The following is a 12,310-nucleotide window of genomic DNA, read 5'->3' as shown; positions in this document are numbered from 1 at the left end:
GAAATAGCTATATCACCGTGCCCCTAAGTTATTTCTGATTGATAAATAAAGGTGTCAACCGCCAATAGTTGGATAGAAGATACATAAATGTGGTTTAGGTTATCCAGGTTTGGACTTGGAGGAGAACCATAAGAGAAAAAAGAAGGAAGTAGGAAGGAGATGCCACCGTGGGTTAGAGGAGGCATAAAAAAATGTGGCCCTGAGGGCTGGCCAATTGGTGTTAATAGTAGCTGAGATGAAACGTAGTAAGAAGTAATTCCGGATTATCAATAGAAGAGTACATTCTAATAGCATAGAGGATAGGTATCTATCTGCCCAGCTCTTATTTAAGGCTTATAGTAAACATAAAAGGTGTGTGGGTATTTTATCCAGGAGCTAAAAGGTCAAGGCAAGATAGTAACCCTGAGACAGGATTAAATAAATTCTACAACAGACAGGTATCAAGTCAAAACAAAATTGATGCTTCATTAAACAAGCCTTCAGAAGATCACCATACCCTAAAAACAAAACAAAACAGAACAAAACAAAACAAAACAAAACAAAACAAAAACACATACTGGCATGGTTCACATAGACTCAAGCTTGGCCATAGGGAGTGGCACTATTAAGGTTTGTGGCCTTATTGGAGTAGGTATGGTCTTGTTAGAGGAAGTCTGTTCCAGTGAAGGAAGTCTTTGAGGTCAAATATGTTCAAGGTGTGCCAAATGTGGCACACAGTTTCCTCTGTGCTGCCTGTAGATCAAGGTGTAGAACTTTCTGCTTAGATGCTGACATGCTTCCCACCATAGTAATAATGGACTAATCTTTAAAACTATAATTAAATGCTTTTTGTTTTGTTTGTGGTTTTGTATGTGGGGCTTTATTGTTGCTGCTGTTGCTTTTGGTTTTTTTTCTATTTTTTTAATGAGTTACCTTGGTCATGATGTCTCTTCACACCAAAGAAACCCTAGTGAAGACAATTGCATAGTTACAGAGGAATCATTTCTTTTCATCAAATGAAAAAATCTATTGTCTGAGAAAAGAAACACAAGTAACTGTTTATATATGCAAATAGTACCACCTTGTTCAGTTTTGTCTCTTTACCTACATGTGTCAGGAAGCAGTCATCTAGAATAAGAACTAAATAGATGCAGTCTTTGAATGTGACATTTTATTTAACAGTGAAACTTATCATGTTCATGGCATTTGCTTGGGTCTGAGGAGTGATGATAGATTATCTCTGCTTTCATCATTACCACTATTATACATGTCTCCCTAAGTGCCTATGAGATAGAAGCACCCTGCTTTTCTTACAAACACTGAATTTGTTTCTACCAAAATAATTATGACAATGGTACATCCCACCTTTCTTCAGATTCTCCATTTCTCAGCACTCTTTTTTGGTTGTTGTTCATGGGTCATTGGAACCAACTCTCCAAAAATTTATTTCAGTTTTTTTTCTTCTTTCCTTTCCACATGATAGGTAATAATGACACATCTATCTGATCGTGTTTCTGCCCTCATACAATTTTCATTCATAAAAGTTTGAGATTAGCTTCTGTGAGCATAATGGAGTTTCTGTCTAATATAGAAGTAATTATGCTTTCAAACACCTTAGATATGACTATCTCTGTAAAAGGAAACTATATACCAGCTTTCAGATTTTCTAAGAAATATATTTAGAAGTCATTTTTAAATTTTACATATTTACAGAAAAAGGTAATGGTTTATATGTATTATGTTAAGTAAGATTTTCTTACATCTCGGCCCTATATTGTGTCTATTGAACAGCACTACACAGAAAGGACACTCAAGTTAGAGCACCTGTGCTTTCTGCTTTGAGTCACTCAACTACTCTCAAGTAAGCAAGAATGTAATATGATGTAGTAAGATCCACAGGAGGCTCTAAGCAGTGCGAATTATCATTCCTTTTGACCATGAAAGAGGGCCATGACACAATCAATTTGAGCAGACAGCAGGTGGAAATTACATCAGCTTTCTATTTTTAAAAGAATTTCCATAAATACTGATGACAAGAAAGAGCTTATTAAATGAGTCTCTTTTTTTTTCTCCATCTTTATTAAATTGGGTATTTCTTATTTACATTTCAATTGTTATTACCTTTCCGGGTTTCCAGGCAAACATCACCCTAACCCCTCCCAATCCCCTTCTATATGAGTGTTCCCCTCCCGATCCTGCTCCCATTACCGCCCTCCCCACAACAACCCCGTTCACTGAGGATTCAGACTTGGCAGGACCAAGGGCTTCCCCTTCCACTGGTGCCCTTAATAGGCTACTCATTGCTACCTATGCAGTTGGAGAACAGGGTCAGTCCATGTATAGTCTTAGGGTAGTGGCTTAGTCCCTGGAAGCTCTGGTTGGTTGGCATTGTTGTTCATATGGACTTTCAAGCCCCTTCAAGCTCTTTCAGTCCTTTCTCTGATTCCTTCATCAAGGGTCCCTTAGTCAGTTCAGTAGTTTGCTACTGGCATTCGCCTATGTATTTGCCATACTCTGGCTGGAACTCTCAGGAAAGATCAACATCCTGTTCCTGTCAGCCTGCACTTCTATGCTTCATCTATCTTATCTAATTTGGTGGCTATATATGTATAGGCAGCATGTGGGACAGGCTCTAAATGGGTGTTGCTTCAGCCTCTGTTCTAAACTTTGCCTCCCTATTCCTTCTCAAGGGTATTCTTGTTCCCCTTTTAAAGAAGGAGTGAAGCATTCACATTTTTGTCATTATTCTTGAGTTTCATGTGTTCTGTGCATCTAGGGTAATTCGAGCATTTGAGCTAATATTCATTTACCAATGATTGCATACCACGTGTGTTTTACTGTGATTGGGTTACCTCACTCAGAATGATAATTTCCAGTTCCATCCATTTGCGTATGAATTTCATAAAGTCATTGTTTTGATAGCAGAGTAGTATTCCATTGTGTAGATGTACTATACTTTCTGTATCCATTAACCTGTTGAAGGGACTCTGGGTTCTTTCCAACTTCTGACTATTATAAATTAGGCTGCTATGAACATAGTGGAGCTTGTGTCTTTGTTGTATGTTGTAGAATCTTTTGGGTGTATTCCCAAGAGAGGTATAGATGGATCATAAGGTAGTTCAATGTCCAATTTTCTGAGGATCCTCCAGACTGATTTCCAGAATGGTTGTACCAATCTGCGATCCCACCAACAATCGAGGACTGTTCCTCTTTCTCCACATCTTGCCCACCATCTGCTGTCGCCGGAGTATTTGATTTTAGCCATTCTGACTGGTGTGAGGTGGAATTTCAGGGTTGTTTTGATTTGCATTTCCCTTATGACTAAAGATGTTGAACATTTTTATGTGCGTCTCAGCCATATGGAATTCCTCAGCTGTGAATTCTTTTTTTGCTCTGAACCCCATTTTTAATAGGGTTATTTGTCTCCCTGCCATCTAACTTTGTGAGTTCTTTGTACATTTTAGATATGAGCCCTCTATCAGTTGTAGGACGGGTAAAGATCTTTTCCCAATCTGTTGGTTGCTGATTTGTCCTAACAACAGTGTCCTTTGCTTCAGTATCTTTGTAGTTTTATGAGATCACATTTGTCAATTTTTGATCTTAGAGAATAAGCCATTGGTGTTTTTTCAGGAAATTTTCTCCAGTGCTCATGTGTTCCAGACTCTTCTCCATATTTTCTATTAGTTTGAGTGTATCTGGTTTGATGTGGAGGTCCTTAATCCACATGGACTTAAGCTTTGTACAGGGAGATAAGATGGGATTGATTTGCATTCTTCTATATGCTGACCTTGAGTTGAAACAGCACCATTTGCTGAAAATGCTATCTTTCTTCCATTGGATGGTTTTGGCTCCTTTGTCAAAAATCGAGTGGCCATAGGTGTGTGGGGTCTTTTCTGGGTCTTCACTTCTATTCCACCAGTCTGTCTGCATGTCTCTGTACAAATATTGTACAGTTTTTAATCACTATTGCTCTGTAATACTACTTGAGTTCAGGGATAGTGATTCCACCAGAAATCCTTTTATTGTTGAGGGTAGTTTTAGCTATCTTGGGTTTTTTGTTATTCCAGATGAATTTGCAAATTGTTCTGTCTAACTCTTTGAAGAATTGGATTGGTATTTTGATGGGGATTGTATTGAATCTGTAGATCACTTTTGGTAAAATGGCCATTTTTACGATATCAAACCTGCCAATCCATGAGCATGGGAGATCTATCCATCTTCTGAGTTCTTCTTCAATTTCTTTCTTCAGATACTTGAAGTTCTTATCATACAGATCATTCACTTGCTTGGTTAATATCACACCGAGGTATTTCATATTATTTGGGACTGTTATAAAGGGTGTCATTTCCCTAATTTGTTTCTCGGCTTGTTTCTTTTTTGTGTAGGGGAAGACTTTATTTGAATTAATTTTATACCCAGCCTGTTTGCTGAAGGTGATTATCAGGTTTAGTAGTGCTCTGGTGGAACTTTTGGGATCACTTAAATATACTACCATACCATCTGCAAATAGTGATATTTTGACTTCTTCCTTTCATACGTCTATACCTTTGATCTCCTTTTGTTGTCTGATTTCCCTGGCTAGAAATCAAAAACTATATTGAATAAGTAGGGAGAGAGTGGGCAGCCTTGTCTAGTCCCTGATTTTAATGGGATTGTTTCAAGGTTCTCTCCATTTAGTTTAATGTTAGCTACTGGTTTGCTACTTATGGCTTTTCCTATGCTTAGGTATGGGCCTTGAATTCCTGTTCTTTCCAGGACTTTTATCATGAAAGGGTGTTGAATTTTGCCAAATGCTTTCTCAGCATCTAATGAAATGATCATGTGGTTTTTATCTTTCAGTTTGTTTATATAGTGGATTACATTGATGGTTTTCCATATATTAAACCATCCTTGCATCCATGGGATGAAGCCTACATGATCATGATGGCTGATTATTTTGATGTGCTCTTGGATTCTGTTTGCCAGAATTTTATTGCGTAGGTTTGCATCAATATTCATAAGGGAAATTGGTCTGAAGTTCTCTTTCTTTGTTGGATCTTTCAGTGGTTTCGGTATAAGAGTAATTGTGGCTTCATAGAAGGAATTTGGTAGTGCTCCATCTGTTTCAATTTTGTGGAATAGTTTGGAAAGTATTGGTATGAAGTCTTCTATGCAGGTCTGATAGAATTCTGCACTGAACCCTTCCAGACCTGGGTTCTTTTTGTTTGGGAGACTGTTAATGACTGTTTCTATTTCTTTCAGAGTTATGGGGTTGTTTAAATGGTTTCTTTCTTTCTGATTTAACTTTGGTACCTGGTATTTGTCTAGGAAGTTGTCCATTTCCTTCTGATTTTCAAGTTGTTTTGAATATAGGCTTTTGTAATAGGATCTGATGATTTTTTTAATTTCCTCTTTTTCTGTTGTTATGTCTTACTTCTCCTTTCTGTTTTTGTTAATTTGGACACACTCTTTGTGCCCTCTGCTTAGTCTGGCTAAAGGTTGATCTATCTTGTTGATTTTCTCAAACAACCAGCTTTTGTTTATGTTGATTCTTTGTATAGTCTTTTTGTTTCTACTTGGTTAATTTCAGCTCTGACTTTGATTATTTCCTGCCTTCCACTCCTCGTGGTTGAATTTGCTTCTTTTTGTTCTAGAGCTTTTAGGTGTTTTGTCAAGCTGCTGATATTCTCTCTCTTGTTTCTGCAGGCATTCAGAGATATGAGTTTTCCTCTTAGCACAGCTTTCATTGTGTCCCATAAGTTTGGGTATGTTGTACCTTCATTTTCATTAAATTCTAAGAAGTCTTTAATTTATTTCTTTATTTCTTCCTTGGCCAGGTTATCATTGAGTAGAATATTGTTCAACTTGCATATATATGTGGGCGTTCTTTCCTTATTGTTATTGAAGAACAGCCTTAACCCGTGGTGGTATCACAGGATGCATGCGATTATTTCGATCTTCCTGTATCTGTTGAGGCCTGTTTTGTGACTGATTACATGGTCAATTTCGGAGAAAGTACTCTGAGGTGGTGAGAAGGTGTATCCTTTTCTTTTAGGATAGAATGTTCTATAAATAACTATTAAGTCCATTTGTTTCATAACTTTTGTTAGTTTGGCTATGTCTCTGTTTAATTTCTGCTTCCATGATCTGTCCAGCTATGAATGTGGGGTGTTGAAATCTCCTACTATTATTGTGTGAGGTGCAGTGTGTGCTGTGAACTTTAGTAAGATTTCTTTTATGTATGTTGTTGCCCTTTACTTGGAGCATAGATATTTAGAATTGAGCGTTCATCTTGGTGGATTTTTCCTTTGATAAACATGAAGTGTCCATCCTTATCTTTTTTGATGACTTTTGGTTGAAAATCAATTTTATTCAATATTAGACTCACTACTCCAGCTTTCTTCTTCAGGCCATTTTCTTGGAAATTTGTTTTCCAGGCTTTTACTCTGACTTAGTGTCTGCTTTTGTCTCTGAGGTGTGTTTCGTTTACGCAGCAAAATGCTGGGTCCTCATTACATATCCAGTGTGTTAATCTGAGTCATTTTATTGGAATATTGAGTCCATTGATGTTGATATTAAGGAATAGTGATTGTTGCTTCCTGTTATCTTTTTATTTGGAGGTGGGATTATGTTTGTGTACTTCTCTTCTTTTTGTTTTGTTACAAAAAAGATTAGTTTCTTACTTTTTCTAGGGTGTAGCTTGCCTCGTTATGTTGGGCTTTTCCATTTATTATCCTTTGTAGGACTGGATTTGTAGAAAGATATTGTGTAAATTTGGTTTTGTCATGGAATATCTTGGTTTCTCTATCTATGTTAATTGAGAGTTTTGCTGGATATAGTAACCTGGGCTGGCATTTGTGTTCTCTTCGGGTCTGTATGACACCTCTCCAGGATCTTCTGGCTTTCACAGTCTCTGGTGAGAAGTCTGGTGTGATTCTGATAGGTCTGCCTTTGTATGCTACTTGACCATTTTCCCTTACTGCTTTTATTATTCTTTCTTTGTTTTGTGCATTTGATGTTTTGACTATTATGTGATGGGAGTCGTTTCTTTTCTGGTCCAATCTATTTGGAGTTCTGTAGGCTTCTTGTATGTTTATAGGCATCTTTTTCTTTAGGTTAGGGAAGTTTACTTCTATGATTTTGTTGAAGATATTTTCTGGCCCTTTTGAGTTGGGAGTCTTCATTCTCTTCTATACCTATTATCCTTGGTTTGATCTTCTCACTGTGCCCTAGATTTTCTGTATGTTTCGGGCTACTAGCATTTTGCATTTTTACATTATCTTTGACAGATAATTTGAGAGATGTCAATGTTTTCTATGGAATCTTCTGCTCCTGAGATTCTCTCTTATATCTCTTGTATTCTGTTGGTGATGCTTGCACCTGTGAATCCTTATCTCTTCCCTATGTTTTCTCTCTCCAGGGTTTTCTCCCTTTGTGCTTTCTTTTTTTCTTTTTTTTTTTTTTTTTTCTATTTCCACTTTTTAACTCCTGGATCGTTTTGTTCGTTTCTTTCTCCTGTTTTCTTGTTTTTTTTCCAGTAGTTCTTTAAGGACTTTTGTGTTTCCTCTTTAAGGGCTTCTAGTTGCTTACTTGTGTTGTCCTGTATTTCTTAAGGGAGTTATTTATGATCTTTTTTAAGTCCTTCATCATCATGATAAAATGTGATTTTTAATCTAAATATTGTTTTCTGGTGTGTTTGGATATTCAGTGTTTGCTTTGGTGGGAGAATTGGTCTCTGATGATGCCATGTAGTCTTGGTTTCTGTTACTTGGGTTCCTGCCCTTGCCTCTTGACATCAGGTTATTTCTCGTGTTACCTGGTCTTGCTGTTTCTGACAGTGGCTTGACTGTCTGTAGGGCTATGCTTCAGGAGTGCTGTAGACCACTTTTCCTATTTCCTTTCAGCCAGTTATGGGAACAGAGTGTTCTACTCTCAATCAAGTAGCCATTCCTGTCTGCTGGCTTTCAGCTGTCCCTGTAAGCAGGAACCAGAAGGGCCTGCCCCTACTTCTTCTAGGTCCCTGTGTACAGGGGGCACAGTTGGCACAACACATTTTCCTCTTGAGTCAGGAATGTGGGCAGAGAGTAGTCTCCTCTGGTTTTGCAAGAGTGTCTGCCCCTCTGAAGGTCTAGCTCTCCCTCACACAGGATTTGGATGCAGGGAGCAGTTTCAAAAAATCATTTTATAGTTACAAAAAATAGTACCCTAAATGTAATCTCTATCCAGACCTTCGAAATCCACTAAAGTTTTGAGTTTAAAGACATCGGTTTTAAAAATTGACTTATATGAGTTCCTGACAGTGGAGCTGTGAGCATGGAGTGCATTTGACCTTGGTGTTCAGTACCATGGAAGCCTGTCAGGAGCTGGATGGCATGTTCAGGCGCCAGGTGCTGGTGTATGGTGGCACCCACAATCTGGGCTTCTGCTGCCTGTGGGACTTCCAGCCCACAAGTGGTGAGTTACCAGCATCGATGTGATGGAGAACAAAGATGCCAGTGCCAGTGTGGTTGTTAAGACAACAGATTCATTCATGGAACAGGCTGACCAGGTCACTGCTGAAGTTGGAAAACTTCTAGGTGACCAGAAGGTGGATGTGATTCTCTGTGTGACTGGAGGATGGGCCGGGACAAGACCAAATCCAAGTTACCCTTTAAAAGCTCTGACCTGTTATGGAAATAGAGTATGTTGATACTTGGTTACAAAGCACCTGAAGGAAGAAGGCCTCTCGACCCTGGCTGGGGACAAAGCTGCCTTGGTTAGGACTCCTGGGATGATTATCTACGTCATGGCTAAGAGAGCCATCCATCAGCCTTGCCAGAACCTTGCAGGGAAGAAAAGTGGCATGACACCCGGGGCTACCGCCATTGCTGTGCTCCCCATTACCCTGGATACTCTGATGGACAAGAAATCAATGCCCAAGGCAGACTTCAGCTCCTGGACACACTTAGAGGTCCTGGTGGAGACCTTCCATGACTGGATCACTGGGAACAAATGGCCAAACTCAGGAAGTCTAATCCAAGTGATAACCACAGATGGGAAGACCCGTTTACTCCAGCATATTTTTTTCTAAGCTGTATCTCAGTGCCTGGGATTGCCCTCTTGGAACGTCACTAAACTGTGTGCCGCATCTGGCCCTATGTTTTCGGCATGCCTGTTTGTGGTATGAGATGACCAGTTCTGTTTGTCTCTTACATAGCATTTCTTTTTTGTCTTGGGATGTTTATGGGAAATGAGCAAACGCCTGTAGGTAGCACCATCAGTGCTGAGAGCCCAGGAAGGTATGTGGTCAGGTCTGTATCATAGCATCCTAGACTGCTTCAGAGCCCTGTTTGATAGTTCTTTCATTTTTTTCGCATTGGGGTCACTTTAAAATCCAACTTGTTTTTAAATTCCATGTTGGTGCCATAGACGTAGTTTTTGTGCCCTGAAAATTAACTGCCAGGAAAATTCTTTGCTGATGTAAGTAAGCAAAACCTAATGGACTCTAGACTCTGTTGTGATATCCTTTTGTGTTCCAGCATAGGCTAAGTGTTTATGGGAACCATTTGTGAGTGTTCTTCCTAATAAACATACTTCATGTCTAAAATAAATAAGTAAATAAAAATAAATAAATAAATAAATAAATAAATAAATAAAAATATTCATTTTTTGGAGAGCTTTCTTGGAAATATGCTTGGCAGTCTATAGACTACTTCATTGGGAAATAACTGTAACAGAAACCATTTCAGAGTTGTAACAGAATAATCAGTCTTACATTGCAGTAGTCTGTGACAAGGCCAAGTTCCTAATTTCTGTCTCATGCTACTTCTCTCTCAGGAGCTAGATCTCCAGAGGTAATTTTGTACCAAATGAACTTATCAGGGAAAGTAATGATGTTTTCAATAAGTTGATATTTTCTTTCAATATGTTTTTAAGTGTATATTGATCTTAATTATTATTTTCTTCAATTAAGAAGTCATGTAGGAAAGGGACTGGTAGGGATGATGGAGGTAAACAGAACAGGTAAGGGAGTAATAAGAGAGGGTGAGAAGAAGAGTGTAACCAACAGACACTATATACATGTATTAAATTGTCAAAGAACAAAAATATGTGAATTTTATTATCTACAGAAAGAAGTGATTTCTAGACTAGTAAGATGACTTAGAGGGTAAGTGTACCTACTGACATGCCAAAAACTTGATTTAAATCCCTGACTTTACATGCTAGAAGAAAATAAATGAGTGCTGCACATGTCCTCTGACCTCCACATGTGCAGTATAACATGAATGCAAGCAAATATACACATAAATAGATAAATAGGTATAATGTAAAAAGTTTGCACAACATGATTTCTGTTTCCATGCCTTGTGGATATAAATAAGTTATCTGTTTTCATCTCTTGATGGCTTTATGAAACAAATTTTCCATTCTAAAGAGGAATATACTATTCTTGTTTTGTTTTTTTGTTTTTTTTTTTTCCTAAGTCCAATCTTGCCACACACGCATTGCATTTTCAGCAGTAGCATTTCTGTGTTGTCTTCCTGTGAACAACTTCCTGCTATTGTCTGAATGTGCTGTGGGAAGCCTGGGAGACATTGGCAGGGCTTAGTTCTTAACTGCAATCCCATGGAAAGTCACTAAACACTCTATTTCTTCAGAACAAACCAACTGATTATGTGGACAGCCATATCTTAAAAACTAACTTTAATTATGTGACATGTAAAATCTGAATTGAAATGGGATATATTAATTGAAGCAGGGTGGTGTTTTTTGCCATTGAAGTTCTTTTCCTTTACAATTCAATAATATTTTGCTTTAGCTCTGGAATGTACAAAGTATACTTGAAATATTTATTTAATCTTCCTAGAAAGGTACCTTTTGGGAATTAAAAATGTATACAGACTGAGGAAGACTACAAACAGAATGGAAAGCAGGAAAAAAACTAATTAAAGTCTTAAATGATCCTTGAATAAATTGATGTACAGCCCCCAGGTGCAGGCGTGACTGAGGGGGAACTGACAAAACTGTCTAGAGAAAATGGACGAAAAAGGACTCAAAAGAAATCCCTCTTCTGGATTTCAAAGGACAAATGGAGGGGAAATTATTACAAATCTTGGAGCTATCAAGCTGTTTTCCCTCCTCCTATCTTGCATATTTAACTGTGACAACATTGGCAGGTAAAACACCTTTCTTTCATTTGCAAACAGAGCATTTTTTTGTTTGCTTTTCTTTGAAGGTGTCTTTTTTCCTTGTCTTTTTTTGTTTTGTTTTTGGTTTTTTTTGTTTGTTTGTTTTTGTTTTTGTTTTTTTCAAAATGAAAGCTTTCTCCTTGTAGGGAGTGACTAGTAATTAAACTTTCCTAAATTAAAAAAAAAGGGCAATTCTTTTCAGGGTATTAGTCATGTTTTATAGAATTGTGAAGAGGTACAAATGGTAACCACTGCAACAAAACATTTAATTGGGGCTGGCTTATTGTTTAGAGGTTTGGCTAAATATCTTCATGTTGTGAAGCTTGGCAGCATGGAAGTAGACATGGTGCTAGAGAAGTAGCTGAGAGTTCTATATCTGGATGGGCAGGCATTAGGAAGATCGAGTGACACTGGGCCCTGCTTGATCATTTGAAAACTCAAATCCTCTATGCAAAGATATACCTCCCCCAACGCCACAGATAATGCAACAACACCACACCTCTATTAGTGCCACTCCCTATGGCTCTACTAAGGCTATTTTTATTCAAGCAACCTCACTCTAGTTATTGTGTTTCATAGCTAAGGCACAAGTCCCTTTGACAAATGTAAAAATCTATTAAATATCCCTCACTGTTTCATTTGAGAGTCGTACACTCAACCCACAGATATATAAATAAAACTGTGTCATTCAGTTTTTGCAAAAAGAGACCAGAAACACTATAAAGACAGGAAATGTCTTCTGAAATGAAGAAGAATCAATTGGTTTACATTTTGTGGACAAAAAAAAAAAAAAAAAGAAAAAAAAGAAAATCACAATTCCTTCTTTCAACTCCAACTCCTCCTAGGAATGGGAGAGCCACACTTCTATCTACATTTCAAGAACAACATAACTTTTTGTTTTTAAACAAACACATAACTTTGTGGCAGAGTGGGGTTTTTCTTAGCTACTAAGTGCACTCGATCACTCTAAACACTAACCTATTCGGTGCCACCAAAACCTAGAACAACATTAGCATATATTATTGTTACAAGGATCCCACGAGAGATGACCACAGAGACACAGTTGATAGCCTATAAAAAGTCTATAAAAAACTATAAAGTTTAATCTAGTTGGATGAGTCTACACCTAGGTATTTGGGTCCTAAGTGTTTCACCAGGTGTCCATTGTTTTGGGTTTTTGAAGG

The 12,310-nt window shown here is 37.9% G+C and overlaps 1 pseudogene across 1 annotated transcript; it reads left to right on the top strand.

The window, feature by feature from the left end:
- The first annotated feature begins 8,062 nt into the window (after window positions 1-8,062).
- Window positions 8,063-11,916, top strand: LOC116908052 (annotated as a pseudogene). Its single transcript, XR_004388869.1, has one exon. The product of XR_004388869.1 is annotated as a dihydropteridine reductase-like (transcript).
- Window positions 11,917-12,310: the final 394 nt, after the last annotated feature.

Source organism: Rattus rattus, chromosome 8 (assembly GCF_011064425.1).
Source record: "Rattus rattus isolate New Zealand chromosome 8, Rrattus_CSIRO_v1, whole genome shotgun sequence".
In the NCBI taxonomy this organism is placed as follows: Eukaryota; Metazoa; Chordata; class Mammalia; order Rodentia; family Muridae; genus Rattus; species Rattus rattus.
Note: the sequence above shows the minus strand (reverse complement) of the source record. Positions and strands in the feature narration are given on the sequence as shown.